The sequence below is a fragment of the Pseudorca crassidens genome, chromosome 1 (assembly GCF_039906515.1).
Source record: "Pseudorca crassidens isolate mPseCra1 chromosome 1, mPseCra1.hap1, whole genome shotgun sequence".
In the NCBI taxonomy this organism is placed as follows: Eukaryota; Metazoa; Chordata; class Mammalia; order Artiodactyla; family Delphinidae; genus Pseudorca; species Pseudorca crassidens.
This window is the reverse complement of record NC_090296.1, coordinates 48,145,477-48,166,679: the sequence shown is the minus strand read 5'-3', so window position 1 is coordinate 48,166,679 and position 21,203 is coordinate 48,145,477. Positions and strand designations below refer to the sequence as shown.

The 21,203-nt window shown below is 43.5% G+C and overlaps 1 long non-coding RNA gene and 1 other non-coding gene across 2 annotated transcripts; one reads left to right on the top strand and one right to left on the bottom strand.

The window, feature by feature from the left end:
• Window positions 1–20,846, bottom strand: LOC137226996 (uncharacterized). The gene is made up of 4 exons (XR_010944660.1): window positions 19,549–20,846; window positions 14,540–14,652; window positions 12,629–14,002; window positions 1–113 (listed from the first exon to the last, which is right to left on the bottom strand). It is a non-coding gene; the product is annotated as an uncharacterized lncRNA (long non-coding RNA).
• On the top strand, window positions 19,662–19,768 carry LOC137207217 (U6 spliceosomal RNA). Its single transcript, XR_010934990.1, has one exon. It is a non-coding gene; the product is annotated as a U6 spliceosomal RNA (small nuclear RNA).
• Window positions 20,847–21,203: the final 357 nt, after the last annotated feature.

Genomic DNA, 21,203 nt, shown 5'->3' with positions numbered 1-21,203 from the left:
GGTGCTGCTGGGGATCAGCTGGCCTGGAGACAGTACAGCCATCCCTTGTAAATCACTGGAAGGCCACAGGCCAACGAGGCTAACCCCCAGAGCTGCCTTCATGCAGTCAATTCCTGCAACACAGCAGAAACTCCCACTAGATTAGTGTTTCCTTGTTAATGAACACACTAGACTCCTCCCAGATTTTCAGTGTTATTTACAGTCTAGCAAGTTCCTCCCTGTTTTTCCTGGCTGGTAAACTGCTTACTCCCAGCCCTCATTCTGAGAAAGGCTCCCTATCCTTTGTGCTTTGTATCACAATGTCCTCTTCAAATGCATAAACCCTGTATTCTTCCCAAACCAGTAGTTGCAATTCCACTAAAAGAGCCAAACCAGAAAGTCACCTACAATTCCAGTTACCCTAAGGCCAACTCAGTTCCACCTGGAAGGACAAAAGTGCCTTTTATCAGCTTGCTCCTAGGCAGGTACTCAGGTGACAGAGGATTGACCTCAGCTGAACATCACCACCTGGTGCCCGGGAGGTGTCACTGCAAATCTTTTCTCTCCCTTGGCCTGGGAGGTGTCACTGCAAATCTTTTCTCTCCCTTGAACCAAATTCAACATAAATTTCAATGTGAACTTAATGAGCAAATGGAAAAAATGCATCTATTAAAAGATAAACTCTTCATTTTGGGATCCCATCCTTTCTTTAGGACAGCGCTCTTGGAGATATCCACCTATTCCTGCATCAGCAGTTTTTCCCGCTTCATATAATTTTCCCCTTGCTTTCTAGATCATTGCCATCACCATATAAACAGACTCTACCATCTCCCATTTAAAGAAAGAAAGAAAAATGTCTTTCTTGATGACATACGTCCCTGCACTACCCGTTACTGCTATGGTCTCTTTGAACTTAAAACCACTCAAATGAAATACCTATATGCAACGTCTCTACTTCTTCAAGTCTAAATTACTTTTTAACTCACCCCCAAATTGGTCTCTGTTTCCACCACTCCACTGAAACTAATGGCCTCTCTGTTGCAAAACTCACAGTGCTTTTTCCATGCTCTTCTCACTCGACCTCTCAGCAGCATTTTTTTTTTTTTTTTTTTTTTGTGGTACGCGGGCCTCTCACTGTTGTGGCCTCTCCCGTTGCGGAGCACAGGCTCCAGATGCGCAGGCTCAGCGGCCATGGCTCACGGGCCCAGCCGCTCCGCGGCATGTGGGATCTTCCCGGATCGGGGCACGAACCCGTGTCCCCTGCATCGGCAGGCAGACTCTCAACCACTGCGCCACCAGGGAAGCCCATCTCAGCAGCATTTGATGCTGTCTGCTCTTTCTAAATGCTCGCTCCTCTTGGACTCTTTCTTCTAACTCTCTGTCTTCTTTTTTCCGTCTCCCTTGCTGGATCCTTTGCCCCTAGCCAATCTCTAAATTCAGCATGGTAGGTAGGGGACCCAGTTTGGGACCTCTTTTCTTCTCTATATGCATTCTCTCTCTAGCCTACCTCCCTCTGCCTCGAGACTTTAAATACTGTCTCTATGCTGATGATTCCAAGTCTCTAGCCCAGACCTGTCCTTGGAGCTCGAGACCTGGAGATCCACGTGTAATAGATATTTCAAACTAACCTGTGCAACATGAGTCTGACTTTCCTACAATATCTATTCCCACTCCAGTGTTTTCCATCTCAGTAAATGACACCATCATGCATCCACTGGCTCAGCCTAAAAATCTGGAAGTCAGCCTTGTTTTCCCACATTCCTTCACCACCCCTCCTCCAGTGACTCAGTTCATGCTAAGTCTGTCTCTACAGTATATCCCCAATTCACCCACTTCTTTACATCTCCACCATCACCCGTCTGGTCCTGGCCACTGTCTTCTCACTTGGATTATTTATTCAATAGCGGCATAAATTGTCTCTCTGCTCTTCCCCTCTCCAGTCCATTTCCTACACAGTACCTACAGTGATCCTTTATATATGTAAATCACAACATTTACTCTTTTTTCTTTAAATTTAATTTATTTATTTTTGGCTGCATTGGGTCTTTATTGCTGTGCGCGGGCTTTCTCTAGTTGTGGCGAGTGGGGGCTACTCTTCTTTGCAGTGCGCGGGCTTCTCATTGTGGTGCCTTCTCTTGTTGCGGAGCACCGGCTCTAGGCGCCCAGGCTTCAGTAGTTGTGGCTCGCAGGCTCTGGAGCGCAGGCTCAGTAGTTGTGGCGCATGGGCTTAGTTGCTCTGCGGCAAGTGGGATCTTCCTGGACCAGGGCTCGAACTCGCGTGCCCTGCATTGGCAGGCGGGTTCTTAACCACTGTGCCACCAGGGAAGCCCCTACTCTTCTCTTAGAAATATCAACAGCTTTCCATTGTGCTTAGAATAAAATCGAAACTCCTTATGGTGTCTTAAAAGGCTTCACCAGACCAAGACCAACCTACCTTGCTGACCTCCCACTCACTGTCTCCAGTCAGTCAGGCCTCCTGGCTCTCCTGTCTTAGTGTTTGCCACTCCCCTGCCCCCAGGCTTTTCCCTGGCTCTTTCCATGACTCTGTCTTTCTCAGCCTCAATGTCATCAACTCAGAAAAGCTTTCCCTGGCCACACAATTAAAGTAGCCTTTGCCCCCGCCCTCTACTGCCCAGTTACTTTCTAATTCCTCATCTGCTTTTTCTCTTCAGTAAAATTTATCAAAAATTTGAAATTATCTTGTTTGTTTGCTTATTTGTCTCCTTCCCACCCAGCCTTCCCCTCTGCCATTAGAATGTAACCTCCTTGAAGGGAGGAAACTTCCAACTGCATCGCGATGCACGTGGGCACCATTCGTGTTGTAGTCCGTGGGAATGGAGGTCCCTGTGGCCACCTGCCCTCCTCGGCCTTGTGCACAGCCATAGCCCCCCAGCACCTAGCACAGTGCCTGGCACATGGCAAGTGCTCAATAAAAGGTTGTGGAACCAATGAAAGAGTGAAATGTAGTGAACCAGACGATCCCAGATGTACATCTCAGATCCAAGCCTCCAAGAAACGTACACTCTAGAAGACCATTAGAACCAAAAGTGTAAGCATCACATGTAAATACTGATGGGTTTCTTGGAGACACATGCGTATTTAGTAGCATGGTGCCTCTGGTCTTTGAGCTATAAACAAGTGTATCAATGTAGATAGATGCTGTCCTCATCCTCACACAAGGAGAGTCCACTTGAGAAAATCAGTTTGAATTCAAGCAATAATTCTTTTCTCCAGTGTTTAAAAAAAAGTCATTCTCCAATCTTCTCCACTGTCCTTGAATAGTCAGCACTGGCCCCTTCCGTCCCAGCCTCCCTCCTCACTCTCCCACGTCTTCATCTCCTATCTCAGAGTGAATGTTGAAGCCATCAGGGTAGAACTGCCTTGACTTACATTACAAATCTTCCATCCTGCCTGCAGCAGCACAAGGTGCCCTCTCCTCTTTTGTTGCCATTAGGCAGAAGAGACATCCATGTTCTTATCAAAAGCTAATCCACCTGTGTCCCGCATCCCACTTCCTCCTATTCTTAATTCATCAATTCTCAATTATGCCTCTCCAGGGTCTTCAAACTCTCTCCTTAAACCGGAGACTTCTCATCAGCATTTTAATACACTCAAGTCTTTCCCAACATTTGAAAGGCCGGTGGAGAACAGGTCAGGAAGCCTTCCTGGACCTCACAGTCTCCCTAGTTGCTCTCCTCCCCTTCATAGAGAGCAAAACTTCTCAAAAACATGTTGAACATTGTCTATATACTCACTGTCTCCCTTTCCTTACTACTCTCTTACTATGGAACCCATTTCATCCTAGTTTCTACCTCCACTGAAGTGGCTCATGTTGGGGGCACAATTATCTCCAGGTCATTAAACTCAAAGGCAGTTTTTAAAAATTAATTAATTTATTTGTTTATTTATTTATGGCTGTGTTGGGTCTTCGTTTCTGTGCAAGGGCTTTCTCTAGTTGCGGCGAGTGGGGGCCACTCTTCATCGCGGTGCGCGGGCCTCTCACTATTGCGGCCTCTCTTGTTGCGGAGCACAGGTTCCAGACGCGCAGTCTCAGCAGTTGTGGCTCACGGGCCCAGTTGCTCTGCGGCATGTGGGATCCTCCCAGACCAGGGCTCGAACCCGTGTCCCATGCACTGGCAGGCAGACTCCCAACCACTGCACCACCAGGGAAGCCCTCAAAGGCATTTTTAACCCTCATCTTACTTGATTTCTTGGCCACTCTTTTTTTTTCTTTTTAATAAATTTATTTATTTTATCTTATTTATTTATTTATTTTGGCTGCATTGGGTCTTCGTTGCAGTGTGCAGGCTTCTCATTGCAATGGCTTCTCTTGTGGAGCACAGGCTCTAGGCACGTGCGCTTCAGTAGTTGTGGCACACAGGCTCAGTAGTTGTGGCTCGCTGGCTCTAGAGCTCAGGCTCAGTGGTTGTGGCGCACGGGTTAGTTGCTCCACAGCATGTGGGATCTTCCTGGACCAGGGCTCAAACCCATGTCCCCTGCATTGGCAGGCGGATTCTTAACCACCGTGCCACCAGTGAAGCCCTCCTGGCCACTCTTTAACACTGGCAATCACCTCTGCCTGCAACACTTCCCTTGCCTCCTGTCACACCAGGTTTTCCTGGCCCTTCCTTGCTTCTTCTCAGACTCCTTGGCCGGCTTATGTTCCTCATCGTGTTCATGATTTGTTGGAGCCCTTGAGATTCTTTCTGAACCCCTTTCTCTTCTCATGCAAGGATCTCTTTCTGGGGTCTCACCCTGGCCCACGGCTTCAAACACCAGCTCCATGTTAATAACTCCCAAATTAAATCACCAGCCCAGAGTGCTCTCTGAGCACCAGTGTTCTATACCTAATTGCTCATTCCAGATCTCTACTTGGATGTGCCACATGGACCTCAAACTGAACATGCACACAAGTGAAACCTGGGTCTTCTCTTGCCAGTGAGATTCATCAATTCAACTGTATAGACCAGACACTTTGGAGACATCTTTTATGCATTCTTCACCTCTTTCCTCTTCTTTTTTTTTTAATTTTTAAAATTAATTTTTATTGGAGTATAGTTGCTTTACAGTGTTGTGTTAGTTTCTACTGCACAGCAAAGTGAATCAGCTATGCGTATATGTATATCCCCTCTTTTTTTGGATTTCCTTCCCATTTAGGTCACCCCAGAGCATTGAGTAGAGTTCCCTGAGCTATACAGCAGGTTCTCATTAGTTATCTATTTTATACATAGTATCAGTAGTGTATATATGTCAATCCAGTATCCCAATTCATCCCACCCCCGACCTTCCCCCCTTGGGGTCCATACGTTTGTTCTCTAAGCCTGTGTCTCTATTTCTGCTTTGCAAATAACTTCATCTGTACCATCTTTCTAGATTCCACATATATGCATTAATAGACGATATTTGTTTTTCTCTTTCTGACTTACTTCACTCTGTACGACAGTCTCTAGGTCCATCCACGTCTCTACAAATGACCGTTTCATTCCTTTTCTCTTTCCTCTTCTTAATCCATCACCAAGTTCTGTGGACTTTTTTCTCCTACGTATTTATTAGATGCATCTACCTCTCTCCATCTTCACTGCCACCGCATTAATCCAAGCCACCATCGTGTCCCATCTGGATTTGCAATAGGAGCTTACAGGGGTCCTCACACCCGCCTTTGCTCCTTCTCATGTTCTCAGCGCTGTAGCCAGAATGCAAATCTGATGGGCTCACTCCCCTGTTTAAAACCACTCGAAGCCTTTGACTTTCTCTTAGGAAGAAGAACAAAATCCTTCCCACGCCCCAGGCCCTGACTCATCTGACCCCCGCACACTTTGCCAGCCTCATCTTGTTCTGCTCTCTCCCTTTTGGCACTACCTTCCAGTGGTCTAGCCACACCGACTCCCTCCAGCCTCAGGGTCTTTGTAGAGGGGTTTCTCTACCTGAACAACCCTAGCTTCCCTCTCACCCTTTGTCTGCTTAGCGCCTAGGATCCCTTAGTTCTTAGTATGTGGCGGATACTCCTGATGCTCTGCCCCATAGCTGGTCTGGAGCAGTGGTTCTCAACGTGTCATCCCTGAACAAGCAGCGTCAGCATCGCCTGGGAATCTGTCAGAAATGCACATTCTCCAGCCCCACCCCACACCTACTGAATCAGAAGCTCTGCGGTGCGGCCCTGCAATTTGTGTTTTATTCAGTCCTCGAGGTGATTCGGATGATTTGAGAACCACTGGCTTGTAGTGTCTGTATAAGCTTCCTACGTCCCTCTGCTTAAGGGGGTGGCTGTGAGCGCTGAGAATTGAACACCCCTGGAGTGACCCTTAACGAATGAGGAACGGGAGTGGGTGGATAACTATCCCAGTCTCATACCCCTTCATGAGACGTTCTTAAGGATGTTCCACAAAGTCTCGCAGAGGGTCCCCAGGAGAACTGAACCCTGGTTGCTCATAGTGGCAACTTGCTCATTAATGGTTTTCCTTCCTTTCCTTACTCATTCACAGAGCTTTCCAGAATCAACTCTTAAATAAGTTACCTGTGCCCAAATCTTTGTCTTAGGGTCTGCTTTTGGGGAAATGCAAACTAGGATACACAGTGCAGATACCCCATGTGAGGGAAGCTTTCCTTTACTCCCAAACTAAATCAGTTCACTCTGCCACATGCTCTTTTTAAGCCCTCTTCTTTTGCATCATAGCACTTTCCACAGTTTATACTTAGATATTTGTGTGATTCTTTGGTTAACGTATGCATCCCCACCTTGAAGGAACAGTGTCTATCCCACCCTGTTTTATCCTCAACACCTGCCAGTACCGGGCACAAAAATAGACACCCAGTAAATGTCTGTCGAATGAATGACAATGAATGGATAGTACCCTTTCATTCATAACTTGCTGAAGGGCTAGCTGAGAAATTCTCAGGTTTTCTGTCACCTACATTTCAACATATTTTTCTTTTACATTCTTTCTAGTCTCCTTCTCTCTCCTTTCATAAAATTCAATATTTTTCATTTCATATTTAGGACAATGACGTTCTCCACATAATACTATGACTCTCCCTTAGTTTGGTCCAAGTTTATCTTTTAAAGTATTTCCTTTCCAACCAAAACATTTGTCCTCCTATTCTAACTATAGAAACGACTCCTTCTGTAATAAGACTTTAAATTTCAAATCACAATATTGCCAGGCATCCATCCTCAAAGCCTATAAAGGCTTTTCATTGAAGACTTCCATTGGTTTTCACACTTCTACAGGAGGTGAACATATGAATACATATTAAATAATTTTGCATTCCTGAGAATCAGCCTTCATAAATAATTTACCTTTGTGTGCGAGAAAATGGGAAAGGACACATCCCCCTTCTCCCCACAGCTTTAGGTCTTTGCCCACCTCTGTTTAGATTATGAGTTGGGGCAGTTTTGTTAACAGGCAAGTTTACTGTATGTTAAAGTTGGAACCTATATCCAGCATCTTTTGCATGGTAGGTATCCTCCTCCCGGGGCAGGCTCCGTGTCTCCTCTCTTCCATTCTATATGGCTTCCAGAGACTCAGGTTCCTCCTATTTGGGAGAAAGAAATGAGACCTCACCTAGACCTTAAGCAGAAGCTACATTCTCCAATCCAGCCAGAGACTCCCTCCCTCTCTGTGGGAGTATGAAGTGCTTGCTCAGATATTAATGAAGGAGAACTTCACTTTGCTCTTTGTTTTCATGTGGTCGAACCAACTGAGCATGAAGGATGCTTGGCAGTGCAGGATCTGGGCACGCCTAGGTCTCTAGACTAATATACTCAAAAAAGGACTCAAACCCTACCTCCAATCTCTATGAAAATACTTGTTTTTTTCAGGAACTCTGAATAGCAATTTCAGAGCTTATGCCTGAAACTGAGCACGTGGGGTTTGCTTCTTGGCAGAACCTTTCAAATAAATAATAGAAAAGCCCCAACAAGTCTTCCAGTCTGTCTCCCCAAAACCAGAAGAGGATCATTTCCTACATTAGGCCTATCTAATGTTTTATCTGATTTAATTTTTAATATTTTGGATGATGACTTTCACAATTTCCCTGAGGAGACCATTTCATAATTCAATATTTATCTCCTAGACAGGGAGTGTTTCCAGTAATCAACCCAAATTTTTAAATTTCATCTTGTTCTCATGGAGATTATTTCCTCTCTGTGAGAAGATAAAATTTTCAAATATGGTATAAGTATACCAACAATTTCCCAGTAGGCAAGCTATTCCTTCAGTCTCTTCAATGAAATTAATACCTCTAACCATTTGTTTTATGAACAACTATCATTTTTTTCTATCCTTATCTATATGAACTTATTTTCTACTTGTAGTCTCATTCTTTTTTAAAATTAACTCTTTTGTTTTTTTGCGGTACGTGGGCCTCTCACTGTTGTGGCCTCTCCCGTTGCGGAGCACAGGCTCCGGACGTGCAGGCTTAGCGGCCATGGCTCACGGGCCCAGCCGCTCCACGGCATGTGGGATCTTCCCGGACCGGGGCACGAACCCGTGTCCCCTGCATCGGCAGGTGGACTCTCAACCACTGCGCCACCAGGGAAGCCCAAAATTAACTCTTTTTAGTAGTGACTTCTTGGTGGTAAAATATACATAAGATAAAATTTACCATTTTAGCCAATTTCCAGCATACAGTTTAGTAGCATTAAGTACATACACATTGTTGTGCAACTATCACCACATCTGTCTCCAGAACTTTTTCATTTTCCCAAGGTGAAACTCTGTACTATTAAGCATTAACTTGCCATCCCCCCAACCCCAGTCCCTAGTAACTGTTTTGCTTTCTGTCTCTATGAATTTGACTATTGTAGGCACTTCATAGAAGTTCATTCTTATTTTTTAAAGGAAGTAACACCTCTAAACTCTAACAACTATGCTTTTAAGTGATGACAAAAATAACAATAACCTTATTACAGCTGTATTAATTCAAGGGTGACATTCAAAATATTTAACAACTGGCATGGCAGGGGCACTGGGCAATGAGAACAAAGCTCAGCTCAGGCAGAGTGGATGACGGATGTAAAGAACAGCACAGCCTGGCCAGTTCCTACACCTGCACGGCAACTTTTTCTCTCATATAACTCATGCTAATGTTGCTGTTTGTATTGTAGTTTTAGATATTTTCTTTTCATGTAATATAGTTGTGCAGCTGATTTTATTGACTGCCTAGATTTTTTTTTTTTTTTTTTGGCAGGCCTAGTGGAGTTTTAGGTCCCCTAAAGTACTTGGGGGAGAGGACTAAACTACATGTCTCAAGGAGAACGCTGTCAGTGGTAAGGCACAGAAAACTCCCTCAGAGTCATCCCATGGAGGACAGGGTTGAAGCCTTGGTGTAAAAGAGCATTCTGATCTATAAATTCTAATAAGAGAATTTATGGCGATAAGCAAAAGGAATGCATTTTTTACAAAGGATACTAGGAGATGGCAGTCTGTGGGAAGTCACAGTATAATCTTCAAAAACATGAATTTTATATAAATGTATAATAAGCCTATGTCAAAAATTTATTTAACTTATTAATGAAGGAAACAGTACAATGGTGAAATTGATCCAGAGGGGATCTAGGAAGCTGATATATAGGATTGGTGAAAAAAAGAATGCTGGAATAAGATGGCAAAATTAGATACAAAACTGGTAGATGTCCTAAGGGCAGTAAAACCATCATCTTTGAGGTTATCTTATTGACTGGGCAAAAATCATTATCAATTTTCTATGTTAATATTTAACTTTACAGAGCCTAGGCTCTGATCAACAGTAAATGGTCAACCAAACAAAATTACATTTCCTACACAATCAGCCTTGTTAGGCAGTCTCATTAGAGATAACGCTCTAGTAGAATACTGAAAGGGCGCACAGTACTTTCTGCTTTACTTGTTAAGTTTCGGGTATTTTTCTTTACAATGACGTGCAGAGAGCCAGTCTTCTCAAATTTCCCCACTATCCTTTTACTAAAGGCATGTCTGTGTTGGTGGAAAATTCTTCCTAACCAGAATGAGGTCTGAAAGTTGGGAGAAGACCTGAGGGGGCGCTCACCAAGTTTTTTGTACTCCCCAGTCATGTCACCATGAAACTCTAGCATAATTACCTTAGATAGTTATAAAATCTGCCTTTAACAAGTCATGTCACCTAGTTCTAGCATTTGGGTTCCAGGTACAAGCTCTTATACTATGTCCCCTATGCCATAGAAAAATTGCAAGAACAGTACTATGAATACGCATATATCTTTTGCTTAGATTCACTAATTGTTAGCACCTTGTAAGTTTGCTTTATCTCTTTCTCTTTCTCACACTCCCACAAATATATTTTCTGGAACCATTTGAAAGTTAACTATACATATTATGAAATTTCACTCCTAAATACTGTGGCATATAGTCTTAGAAATAAGAACTTCTGGGCTTCCCTGGTGGCGCAGTAGTTGAGAGTCTGCCTGCCAATGCGGGGCACTCAGGTTCGAGCCCTGGTCTGGGAAGATCCCACATGCCGCGGAGCAACTGGGCCCGTGAGCCACAACTACTGAGCCTGCGCGTCTGGAGCCTGTGCTCCCAACAAGAGAGGCCGCGATAGTGAGAGACCCACGCACCGCGATGAAGAGTGGCCCCCGCTTGCCGCAACTAGAGAAAGCCCTTGCACAGAAACGAAGACCCAACACAGCCAAAAATAAATAAATTAATTAATTTAAAAAAAAAAGAAAGAAAGAAGAACTTCTTTTTTTTTAATAGTAGATATTATGATGCTTTCCCCAGATGCCCTTTCAGGGATGAAGAAATTATTCCTCCCTAATTTGGGAGTGCCACTGGCAGATAGCCCTTAGCTGTCCACCGTCCCTGGAAATTGTCTTAGCTGGGGAGACCATGTAAACCATGGCCACACCCTCCCCAGGGCCATCTGAATTCCATGAATGATTGATGTGAGTTATAAAGGCCTGGACTCCTTCCTGAATGAGGACAACTTGGAAAGGCCATTCCAGCTTCAGCCCCCCAAGGGGACATGAGGCCTTAGCTGAGACTGCATTGCAGCCCAAACTTTCTCTCTGTTCATTTCTGCTTTTTTCCCTCTTCCTTTCTCTTCCATAGGTGTTGATTCCAAGAGCACTTCCCAGTGAAATTCCTGCACGTTAATCTCTGTTTCAGAGTCAGCTTCTCAGGAACGTCAACCAGAGTGGTGCCGGAAGTGGCTTGAGAGAGCTGAAACTAATATTATCAGTTTTAGTGACTCATTCCAGAATTTTATCATCATGGCAGCTAAAAAGTACTTTCTCATGTTAGACTTAAAACTCTCCTGTTTCAACAGTCTCCAAGATATATTAATTGAAAAAAATTAAGATACAGAGTGTTGTTAACTGTTATGAGCTTCCATTTGTAAACAAAAGAGAGAATACGAAAAAGGGAGAATACATTTACATATAGGCTTATACGTGCATAGAATATCTTTGTAAGGGAATACAAGAAACCTGTAATAGAGGTTGCCTCGGAAGTGAAGGTCAGAGGTCTGGGGGCAGGTGACTTACTTTTTACTGTAAGCCCTTTGATATTATTCTAATTTCTGTCATGCACTGTATGACTTTTTTTTTTTTTAAGGCTGGAAACAAAATAAGACAAAATAGTAATGGTTACTAATTCTGGGTGGTAGGAATATGGGTTTTGTTGTAGCGGTTGTAATTTTCTGTAGTTTTTAAAAATTAACATTTCTAACACCAAAACTCATCTGTTTAAAGTGATTTCTTCTTGTGGATCTAGAGACCATCCTACTTACTGAAACATGTCATTTATTTGAATGTGTTCGGTGAATGAATGAATGAACGAGAGTTCATCAATTATTATACAAAGAGGGAAATACCCTATCATTGGATACAGGGCCACTGAAATTGGGCCCCCTGCCAGTGACACAAATGTGAAATGTCATGAAGCGCTTGTTAAAGCTGGCTGGATCCTCTCCCTTCTGCTTCCTGTTTGCCGAGCGTGCAGAAGGCAGGGCTTGATGAACTCCTCCACTGATGAAGAGCTAGCACAGCTTTGCACTCAGTAGATACTCAGTACACGCTTTTGACTCACTGATGACTATGGACACTATCAATGTATTTGAGTCTCTGGGAAGGGCCTGATGGTTTGCCTCCTGGGACGCATCATGAATTAGTTAAGGTCACAGTGGTGCTGCTTTGCTTGCAGCGGCTCCTGAGGACTAATACATTCCTGAAAACTGGAAAAAGGCCAACTTCATGTCTTTCTGAATGAGGGATGAAAGTGATGACCTTGACAACTATTAAGCTTGCGGCAATACCCTGAAAAGTAGTGCAATAAATCAGCCAAATATCAATTTAGAAATGCTGAGAAGAGAACAAAGCAGAAGGTATGGCTTTATAATAAATGATCCTTGTCTGACTTGTTTAATTTCCTTCTAGGCAGAGGGATAAGCCTGGATGAAGGAAAAGAAACAATAAATTAAACAATTTTTAACCTATCAAAAAATTTCATTTTGTCTTGTATAACAAAGTAAAATGAGAAAATTATTCTAGGCAGATATACTGGTAAGCGGATTGAACTCGAAGAAGAATCATTGTCAACCTTACAACAAATGTGTTCCAAAGGGATTTCAAAGGGATCGAGTAGATACTGGCTCTACATTCATTTTAAGGAAGACATATTTATTGAACACTTACTACTTTCCAGCCTCTGTTCTAGATGCTGGGGACACAATATTGAACAAAGCAGACTAAAATTCTTGCCCCCGTGGAGCTTATATCCTAGGGGGAAAGAAAATATATACAGACACTATGTTAGATAAAGTTAAGACCTAAAAAGTAAAAAAAAAAGCAGGGATAAGGGATAGGAAGTGTGGGGTAAAGCCTTACAATTTTAGATAGAATAGCTATTGGAAGGCCTTATGAGAAAATGATGTTTGTATAAAGATTTGAATAAGGTGAGAGAGAGTCATGCAGACATTTGGGAAAGAGCACTTTAGATGTGAAAATAGCATGTACAAATGCCCTGAGGCAGTAGGATGCTTGGTGTTTTGCATTGAGGCGACAGCAGAGTGAATAGGGGTTGAGGTCAGATCAGGACAATTTATTGACCCTCAGCCCCAACCTTTGAAGTGTAAAGGACCCTCTCCCCACTTCCTGGTCAATGAGGGAGCAAATAGACTGGGCAATTGATTGTTCTTAGGACTTGGAGCCATAAGAGAAAGAATCAAAGCCTTTGGCACAGGCATGGTGGCAGTAAGAGCCCCATGGCAGCCGTGTCCACTGTGCAGTGTGTGCAGTGCCAGCAGTGGTGCCCCGCCCAGAATGTCATGATGGAGTCACTGTGGATATGCCTTCCACCCAGTCTTCCTTAGGTTCTGTCCATGTTCTGAGTCTAGTTCTCCAACCTTCCTATCTTCTATGAACTAACTGGTAAACCAACAAAAATTCCCTTCTGCTAAAGCTAGCCAGAATCACTTCCTGTGCCTTGGAACTGAAAATACTGATGGACACTCATGAAACTCAGGATTATAGTTCAAAACCTCCTTTAGAGCTGAGGAACTGATTAGTAAAAAGCAGACAGACACAGAGAGAAAACAAATAAACTAATACTAGATTCGTTACTACTGCCCACAACTATGGTTTATAGTGGATTAACAGCTAACATAAAACAGGTCTGTACAGTAGTTCATGGTTCCAAAGATTGCTGCAATGATATCACCCCTCCCACATGCTCTTCTGCATCGTGACCTTGCCATTCCCCCAATAAGAAGTGGTGTATGTTTCCTCTGTCTTTGAATCTGTGCTGGCTCTGTGAGCTATTTTGACCAATGAAATGTGACAGAAGTGATACATAATTCCCAAGGCTGGTCTTCCATCTTGGAAGTCAGCTGCCATGTAAGAAGTTTCCTTGCTCTGCTGGAGACCAGTGGAGAGAGGCCTGAAGACACCTTGAACACTCCAGCACCAACCAAACTCCCAGCTGAACACAGTCCCATGAGTGAGCCCAGCCAAAGTTATATGAAGCAGGACCACCAGCTGAATCCAGTCCAATTCCTGATCCACAGACTCCTGAGCAAATAAAATGGCTGTTATGTTAAGCCTCTTCATCATGGGGCTGTTTGTTACACAGCAATAGATAACTGAAACATACAAATATTGTCACAATACAAAATTTTAATTAATCAATTGCATGAGGGTTCAGTCAGGAAGTTTACAAAGACAGGTGTGTGTGTGTATTTGTGTGTGTGTGTGTGTGTGTGTGTGTGCTGGGGGAAGGTCAAGGAGATGTCTAGGAAAATTGAAGGAGGAGGAAGAAGAAAAGGGAAAGCAGTTAACAGAAGGGCTCACCTTTCAGGACCATATTTTAACTTGAGAAGCACTGGAAACCAGTTTATTAAACTGACTTGCATTCAACTATTGATCATAAAAAACCATTTATCTACCACCCCACCCTTCCGTGGAGAAATTGGTAGAGACATGATTTCACTGGTTTTGCTCACTGATGCATCCCCAGGTGACTGGAAGGGGAACTCCTAAGTGCTCACTGAGGACTTGTGGCAGGAAATAAACACACATGGAAACCATAATATAATTAAAAATTCTTACCTAATAAATATCAGAAACGGAATAGACTAGTTCATCCAATTTAGGGTTTCCAACCTGACGACTGGTGAGATGGGAATAGGCGGAATGAGTTACTGGGAGAGAGTTCCAGAAACCTATAAAAGAGATATAATACCATTTACCAGAGGCTCAAAAGAGTTAGGAAGGCTCACAGTCAAAATAAAGCCAAGGTTTGTGAAAACTATTCATAAAAAGGCTTTAAAGCTATATTTTTCAGCAGTCGTTCTCTCTAATTTAGACCTCTGATTTTACTTTCATCTTTTTCTTTTGTTTCATTTTCTTAAATCAGAAAAAGACCTTCCCTTTGGAAAGTATAAAATATACACGTACAGAGATAAAGGAGGTGGAGCACTGCTTTAGATGAGTTTAGGTCTCTAGGCCCCAAAGCAAGATTTGGCAGAGGGTGGTGTGGCCCCACTGAGTGTCCTCAGTTGGTTCTGTCTCAGAGGGCCTGGAGGTCCAGCCTTCTTGAAGGGAGATGCGTCTCGTATTGAGGTTGGGTCTAAAGCTCAGACATTGTTTAGGCTGAGTAGCTTCATAAGACCCACGGTCCTTCTCTTTGAGGAAACGAGCTCCTACAAGCCTTTGGTAAGTTCTAGTAATACTCAATTGGCCCTTTCCAGCCCATCACTGCCCTCCAGCAGATGTAGCATGTGCCATGCCTGAGGGCTCGCCTCATTAATCAACCCTGCCAACCAGCCACATAGGAGGGAGCCACTGGATGGAATGCCCTGTGGCCAAGTGGGACACCAGTCTGTACAGGAGCAGGTATGTACAGGATAAACATACAGAATCCCACACATGTCTATTCTGTACTGGGCAGTAGACAGGGAACCCACAACTGACCTCAGCCTTTGGAATGAGCATGGTTTGACACTCATGCATCATGCCTTCCTACAAAGACTTATGGTGCTCTGGACGGACACACTGAGTCCTTCCTCTTTTTGTAACTTCTGCTGAATACAACACAGTAGCATCCCAAGTAATATTAAAATATTACTGATCATCAAAAGTACAAGAATGATTAAGATTTTTCCCAAGGGGAATCCCAGAATGCTCCTTTGTCCAAATGACCTTGGCAGAAACTGCAAAGCTTACACATGTGCTGCCTGCTCCATTAAAATGAACTCATACTCTGCTATGTTGTCCAACATTCTTATGGATAAATGCCCAGAAATGAACTCATAAAGTTAAATAACTTTTTCAGGTCATTGATTTGTGGTTTAACCTTAATGTATTCTTTAGCAAATGTCATGTATTGATGGGCCCACAGATGAAAAGTTTCTTGAAATAAAGTATAAAGTCAAAATGTTAAAAGAATTATACATTGAATAGTATAGCATCATGTCTAGATTAGATGTGCATCATTATCGTAGAAAACAAACTCATGTTTACCAAAGGGAAAGCAGGGGAGGGATAAATTGGGAGTATGGGATTAACAGGTGCATACTACTATAAATAAAATAGATAAACAAGGATTTACCGTATAGCACAGGGAACTATATTCATTATCTTATAATAAACTATAATGGAAAAAAATGAAAAAGAGTATAGATATAGATATAGATATATGTATAACCAAATCACTTTGCTGTACACCTGAAACAAATACAGGATTGTAAATCAACTATACTTCAATACAAAAAAATAAATTAAAAAAATTTGTAATGTGCATCATTATAGATGTTACAAAAAAAGACCAGAAGCAACTCAAACGTCTATCAATAAAGGTTTAGTTAAGTAAATTATGATGCGTTCACATACTGGAATATTGTTCAGTTGTACAAAAGAATGAGGAAACAAGTTATGAACAGGTAAGGAAAGGTTTCCAAAACCTGTTAAGTAAAAAACAAAACAAAACACAGTTCAAAAAAGTATGGCATGCTTTGGTAAAGAAGTGAGAAATATAAGAATGTATATTTGAAATTTGCTTGTATTTGCACTAAACAATTCTGGAACTAAGTATATGTAAGAAATTAAGAAGAGTGGTTACACATGGAGGGTAGGAACGGGGTTAATGGAAACATTGGTTGGATGAGGGGAGACATTACACTATATAACTTTTTATACGTTTTGGTTTTGACTCATGAGGACGTATTACCTATTCAGAAAGTTAAATTAAAAAAGTGTGTAACAGCAAAACTTGAGTAACTCAGGTCCTACTCAGGGAATCTGCGGTGAGTTGAACATGTTAAAGGCAGGGGTGGTGAGTTTTGTCTTCATTCCATGGGAGGAGGGAAGTGCAGAGATGCTGGAAGAGAAACAGACGTTTCTCCCAAGTCTCCAGCTCTTGTAGCAGATGAATGGGGAGAGAAGAGGAACATGCCTCTATCTTGGTCCTAGCTTTATCCAGGTCCCCTACAGGAAGTCCAGTGCGCATGCAAGTTTTTAACAAAAGCCTAAAACCATTGGAGACATGCATTCAACAAACATGAAGTACCTACTATGGGCATATAGACATTAATAACAGTCAACTCTAGTCCTTAAAAGAATCATGATCCAGGAGTCAGGGGGCAGGAAAGTAAAGTGGTGTGAGACAGCATGAGAGGCGTGTCCTCCAGCCTAGGAAGACATGCACGTGTGTGGATGGGGAGAGGTGTGGGTGTAGGTGTCAGGATTGCCCCAGCAGGAGAGAGGTGAGCTGAGTTCTAAAAGACTACCAGGAGTTAAGTGAAGAGGAAGATGGGAGGGGATTCAGAGAGAGAGCTTGTGATGTGCAGAATCACAGAGGAACGATTCTCCCAGCTCGTGGTATGGGGGCAGGGGGTGAGAGGGAAGGAAATGGCGATGATAATGCTGGAGAGGAGACAGAGACCAGATTATGAAGGGCTTTGAATGCTGGGCTGAGGTTCAGATTCTGGAGTAAAGGCTAAGGGGACTGACATATTAGGTTGGGGTTGTGGAGAGAGTTCCGCTGCCACTGAAGATGGAGATGGAATACTTTGCCTGGGAATTACTGCTTGTGATGGTTATTGTCCTAAAATGTACAATTGCCTTACTAGGTTCTGGTAATATGTACAGTATTTGCTACTATCATTTTTTGTGGTACGCAGGCCTCTCACTGTTGTGGCCTCTCCCGTTGCGGAGCACAGGCTCCGGACGTGCAGGCTCAGCGGCCATGGCTCACAGGCCCAGCCGCTCCGCGGCATGTGGGATCCTCCCGGACCAGGGCACGAACCCGTGTCCTCTGCATCGGCAGGCGGGCTCTCAACCACTGCGCCACCAGGGAAGCCCATGCTACTATCATTTTTGAGAGTTAAAACAAAGCAATATGGTCTCAGTCAGAGTGCTAACAGGAAACAGACGGCACATTCAAAGGATGATTCTAGGAGGGTTTATTTACAGAGAGACAACACACAGGTGTGGGTGTAGGCTAGGTGTGGGCAAGGGCTGCCATGCTGACCTGGGTCTCATAGCAGTCTGGCTGACAACACACGCCTAGGCCTGTTATGGACTAAATGTCTGTGACCTCCCTACCCTTCTGCAGCCCCTAACCTCCCAGTGTGATGGCATCAAAGAGGTAATTAGGCCTTTGGGAGGTAACTAGGTTTAGATGAGGTTATGCAGGTGGGGTCCCCGTGATGGGATTACTGCTTTTATGAGAAGGGACCAGAGAGTTTCTCTCTCTCTCTCTCTCTCTCTCTCTGTCTCTCTCTCTCTTTCCCCACCATGTGAGGAGGATAAGGCAAGAAGGCAGCTGTCTGCAAGCCAGGAAGTTGGCTTTCACCAGAAGCTCACCATGCTGGCACCCTGATCTCAGACTTCCCAGCTTCTAGACTATGAGAAATAAATGTCTGTTGTTGAAGCCACCCGGTCTATGGTACTTTGTTGTGGCAGCCGAAGCTGACTAAGCTGGGATGACCAATGCAAAGCCCACGTGGATGAGGGCAGGGAACTGCTACTTGAATCCGGAAGCAGTGAGACAGTCATGTGAAACAGCCAGATTGAGAGGAGTAGTGAACTCCGGTTAGGACCTCACAGGGAGCAAACCAGGGCCAGAAATATCCTGACCTCTGTACCCTCGCTCCCACTCATCTCCCAGGCACTCAGAGGGCCGAGAGGCCCAGAGATGGAAGTCAGTCTTCAGGGACTGAAAGCAGGGTACGGAAGGATGGAGCATGGGTTTAAAGGGGCAAATGACAGAGGCTCCGCACAAACATTATAATTAAATTTCCCTCAACTTGTCCCTTCTTGTGTGTCTCCTCCCTCCCCCAAAAAAGTAAGAGGGAAGAATTTTGCTAGGCAAGTGTATGACTTAGAAAAGGCTAACTACTGCAACAGACTGACCCTAAAATATATCATGTCTGAAATACCATAGAGTTATTTCTTGTTCACAGAACAGGACTGGGTAAACTGCATGGGTCAGTGGGGCTCCTCCTTGTGTATCATTTGGGCAGCCGAGCTGATAGAGGCTCTGCTGTCTTTAATGGGTGGCTTCCAAGGTGGTCCTGGGGGTCATCTGCCTTCCAGACAGCTGCAAGGGGCAAAGAGCAAGAAGGGTCAGCACAGGGTTTTCATGGGTCAGGCCTGGCAGTGGCACACACCAGTTTAACTCCTCCCACTGGCTGGGACTCAGTCACAGGGCTACTCCTGTCGGCAAGAGGGGAGCTGGGCCATATGGTCTAGCCACGTACCCAAGAATAAGAGGAGAAGCAGTTAGTTTCTCTGCCATAGAATGGAAATGATGTCCTTTTGCAAAACTGGTTTGTACTAGGTTTGTACTAAAATATTTTTTAATTGAAAAAAATTTAAAAAAAATTTTCTAATTCTAAAATCAAGACTAAACTTTTGATAGAACCACACTATTCAAAACAGTTTTATAAAGTTTCTGTCTAGCTCCTAACAGTGAGAATTGTAAAGTGTAGTGCAGTGCATGGACCAAATACTACAGTTCTGAATTAGCCAACAATGTCAAATTTTAATTGCAAAATGTATAGCTCCTTCATTTTATTTTCCTTACAGAGAAATCTCTCTCTGCTTCCAATTTATACCTCTTGTTTGATGGTCATCATCCTCCCATGACGTATGTGATTGAGCCCAGTGAAGTTCTTGACATTTGCTAAGAGCACATCCGGAATATACACTGCCAAGAATCAGACATTCAGTGCTCACTTCGGCAGCACATACACCAGAATCGGAACGACACAGAGAAGATTAGCATGGCCCCTGCGCAAGGATGACACAAAAATTCGTGAAGCGTTTAAAAAAAAAAGAATCACAGACATTCATAATATAAGACAAATAAACAATTCTGTTCAGATGGCCTGGTATTACAGTTATAGTATAGTAATAGAGTCCATCCTGGAGCCATTAACAAAATTAATCATCTCTATGACTTTTACTGTCTGAGGTCTCCTCTTTAAGCTCCTCGCGGGCCCCTGGCATGGCAATGCGCTCCTTTCATGTGGGCTGCTGTGTGCTATTACTGTACCCATCGTAGTGAATCATGCATACTCAGCTACAAGTCTGTCACCATCTTGAGAGCAGATTCCCTGCCTCATTGCTTTTGTCCTTAGCCTCTAACACATTACAAGGCACAGGCAGGCAATACATCTGAATGAAAGAAAGAAGAAATGAATATCAATGACTGCAGTTTTATTTTGGATCTCCCAAAATGCTTACTTATGGACAGACACAATGATCATTATCCTTAAATTTAACATTCACACATAAGCCTGTCTCAGCTCTCTGTATGGAAAAAAAAACACCCAAAACAAAAAACGGCCTATGTTCTGGGGTTGCTTTTCTTTTTTAAAGGAATCCAGTGGTAGCAATCATCCAGCGTGCCCTCACTTTTATCTAACCGTATTGTGGAAGGTGTAAACATACCCAAACAGTCCAAAGCTACAACAAAGAAATTAAATAAGTGGAGGAAGACAAATTTGACTTGCCAACAGATTTCAGGCAGCAGCAATGTAACAAAGCACCAAAATCTCACAACTGTGTGCCAAACCGTTATTAGTAATATCAGTGTCCTTTTAAACAATATTTTTAAATTCAGTATGCTTGATATACAAAGAAAGCTGTACATATTTACCTGGATGAGTTTGAAAGTAAGTATACGGCCATGAAACTGTCACCACAATAAACACTGCCATAAACATAACTATCACCTCTAAACATCTCCTCCTCCCCTCTTTTTTGTGATTAGAACATTTAATACAAGATCTACATTCTTAACAAGTTTTGGAATATGCAGAACAGTATTATTAACTATATGCACTATAGTGTAGAGTGGATTTTCTAGAACTTACTCATCTTGCATAACTGAAACTATGTACCCTTCGGCCAACACCGCCCGATTCTCCCTCCTCTCCACCGCCCCCCATAACCACCCTGCTTCTATCGCTGTTTTTTGCGGTACGCGGGCCTCTCACCGTTGTGGCCTCTCCCGTTGCGGAGCACAGGCTCCGGACGTGCAGGCTCAGCGCCCATGGCTCACGTGCCCAGTCGCTCCGCGGCATGTAGGATCTTCCCGGACCGGGGCACGAACCCGCGTCCCCTGCACCGGCAAGCCGACTCTCAACCACTGCGCCACCAGGGAAGCCCTCGATCGCTGTTTTTTATGTAAACAAATGAATAGTTTGATAGTTGTTTGTTTTTGATTAAGCAATTGTTGGCTAAAAGGTACTCTTACATAACTCTG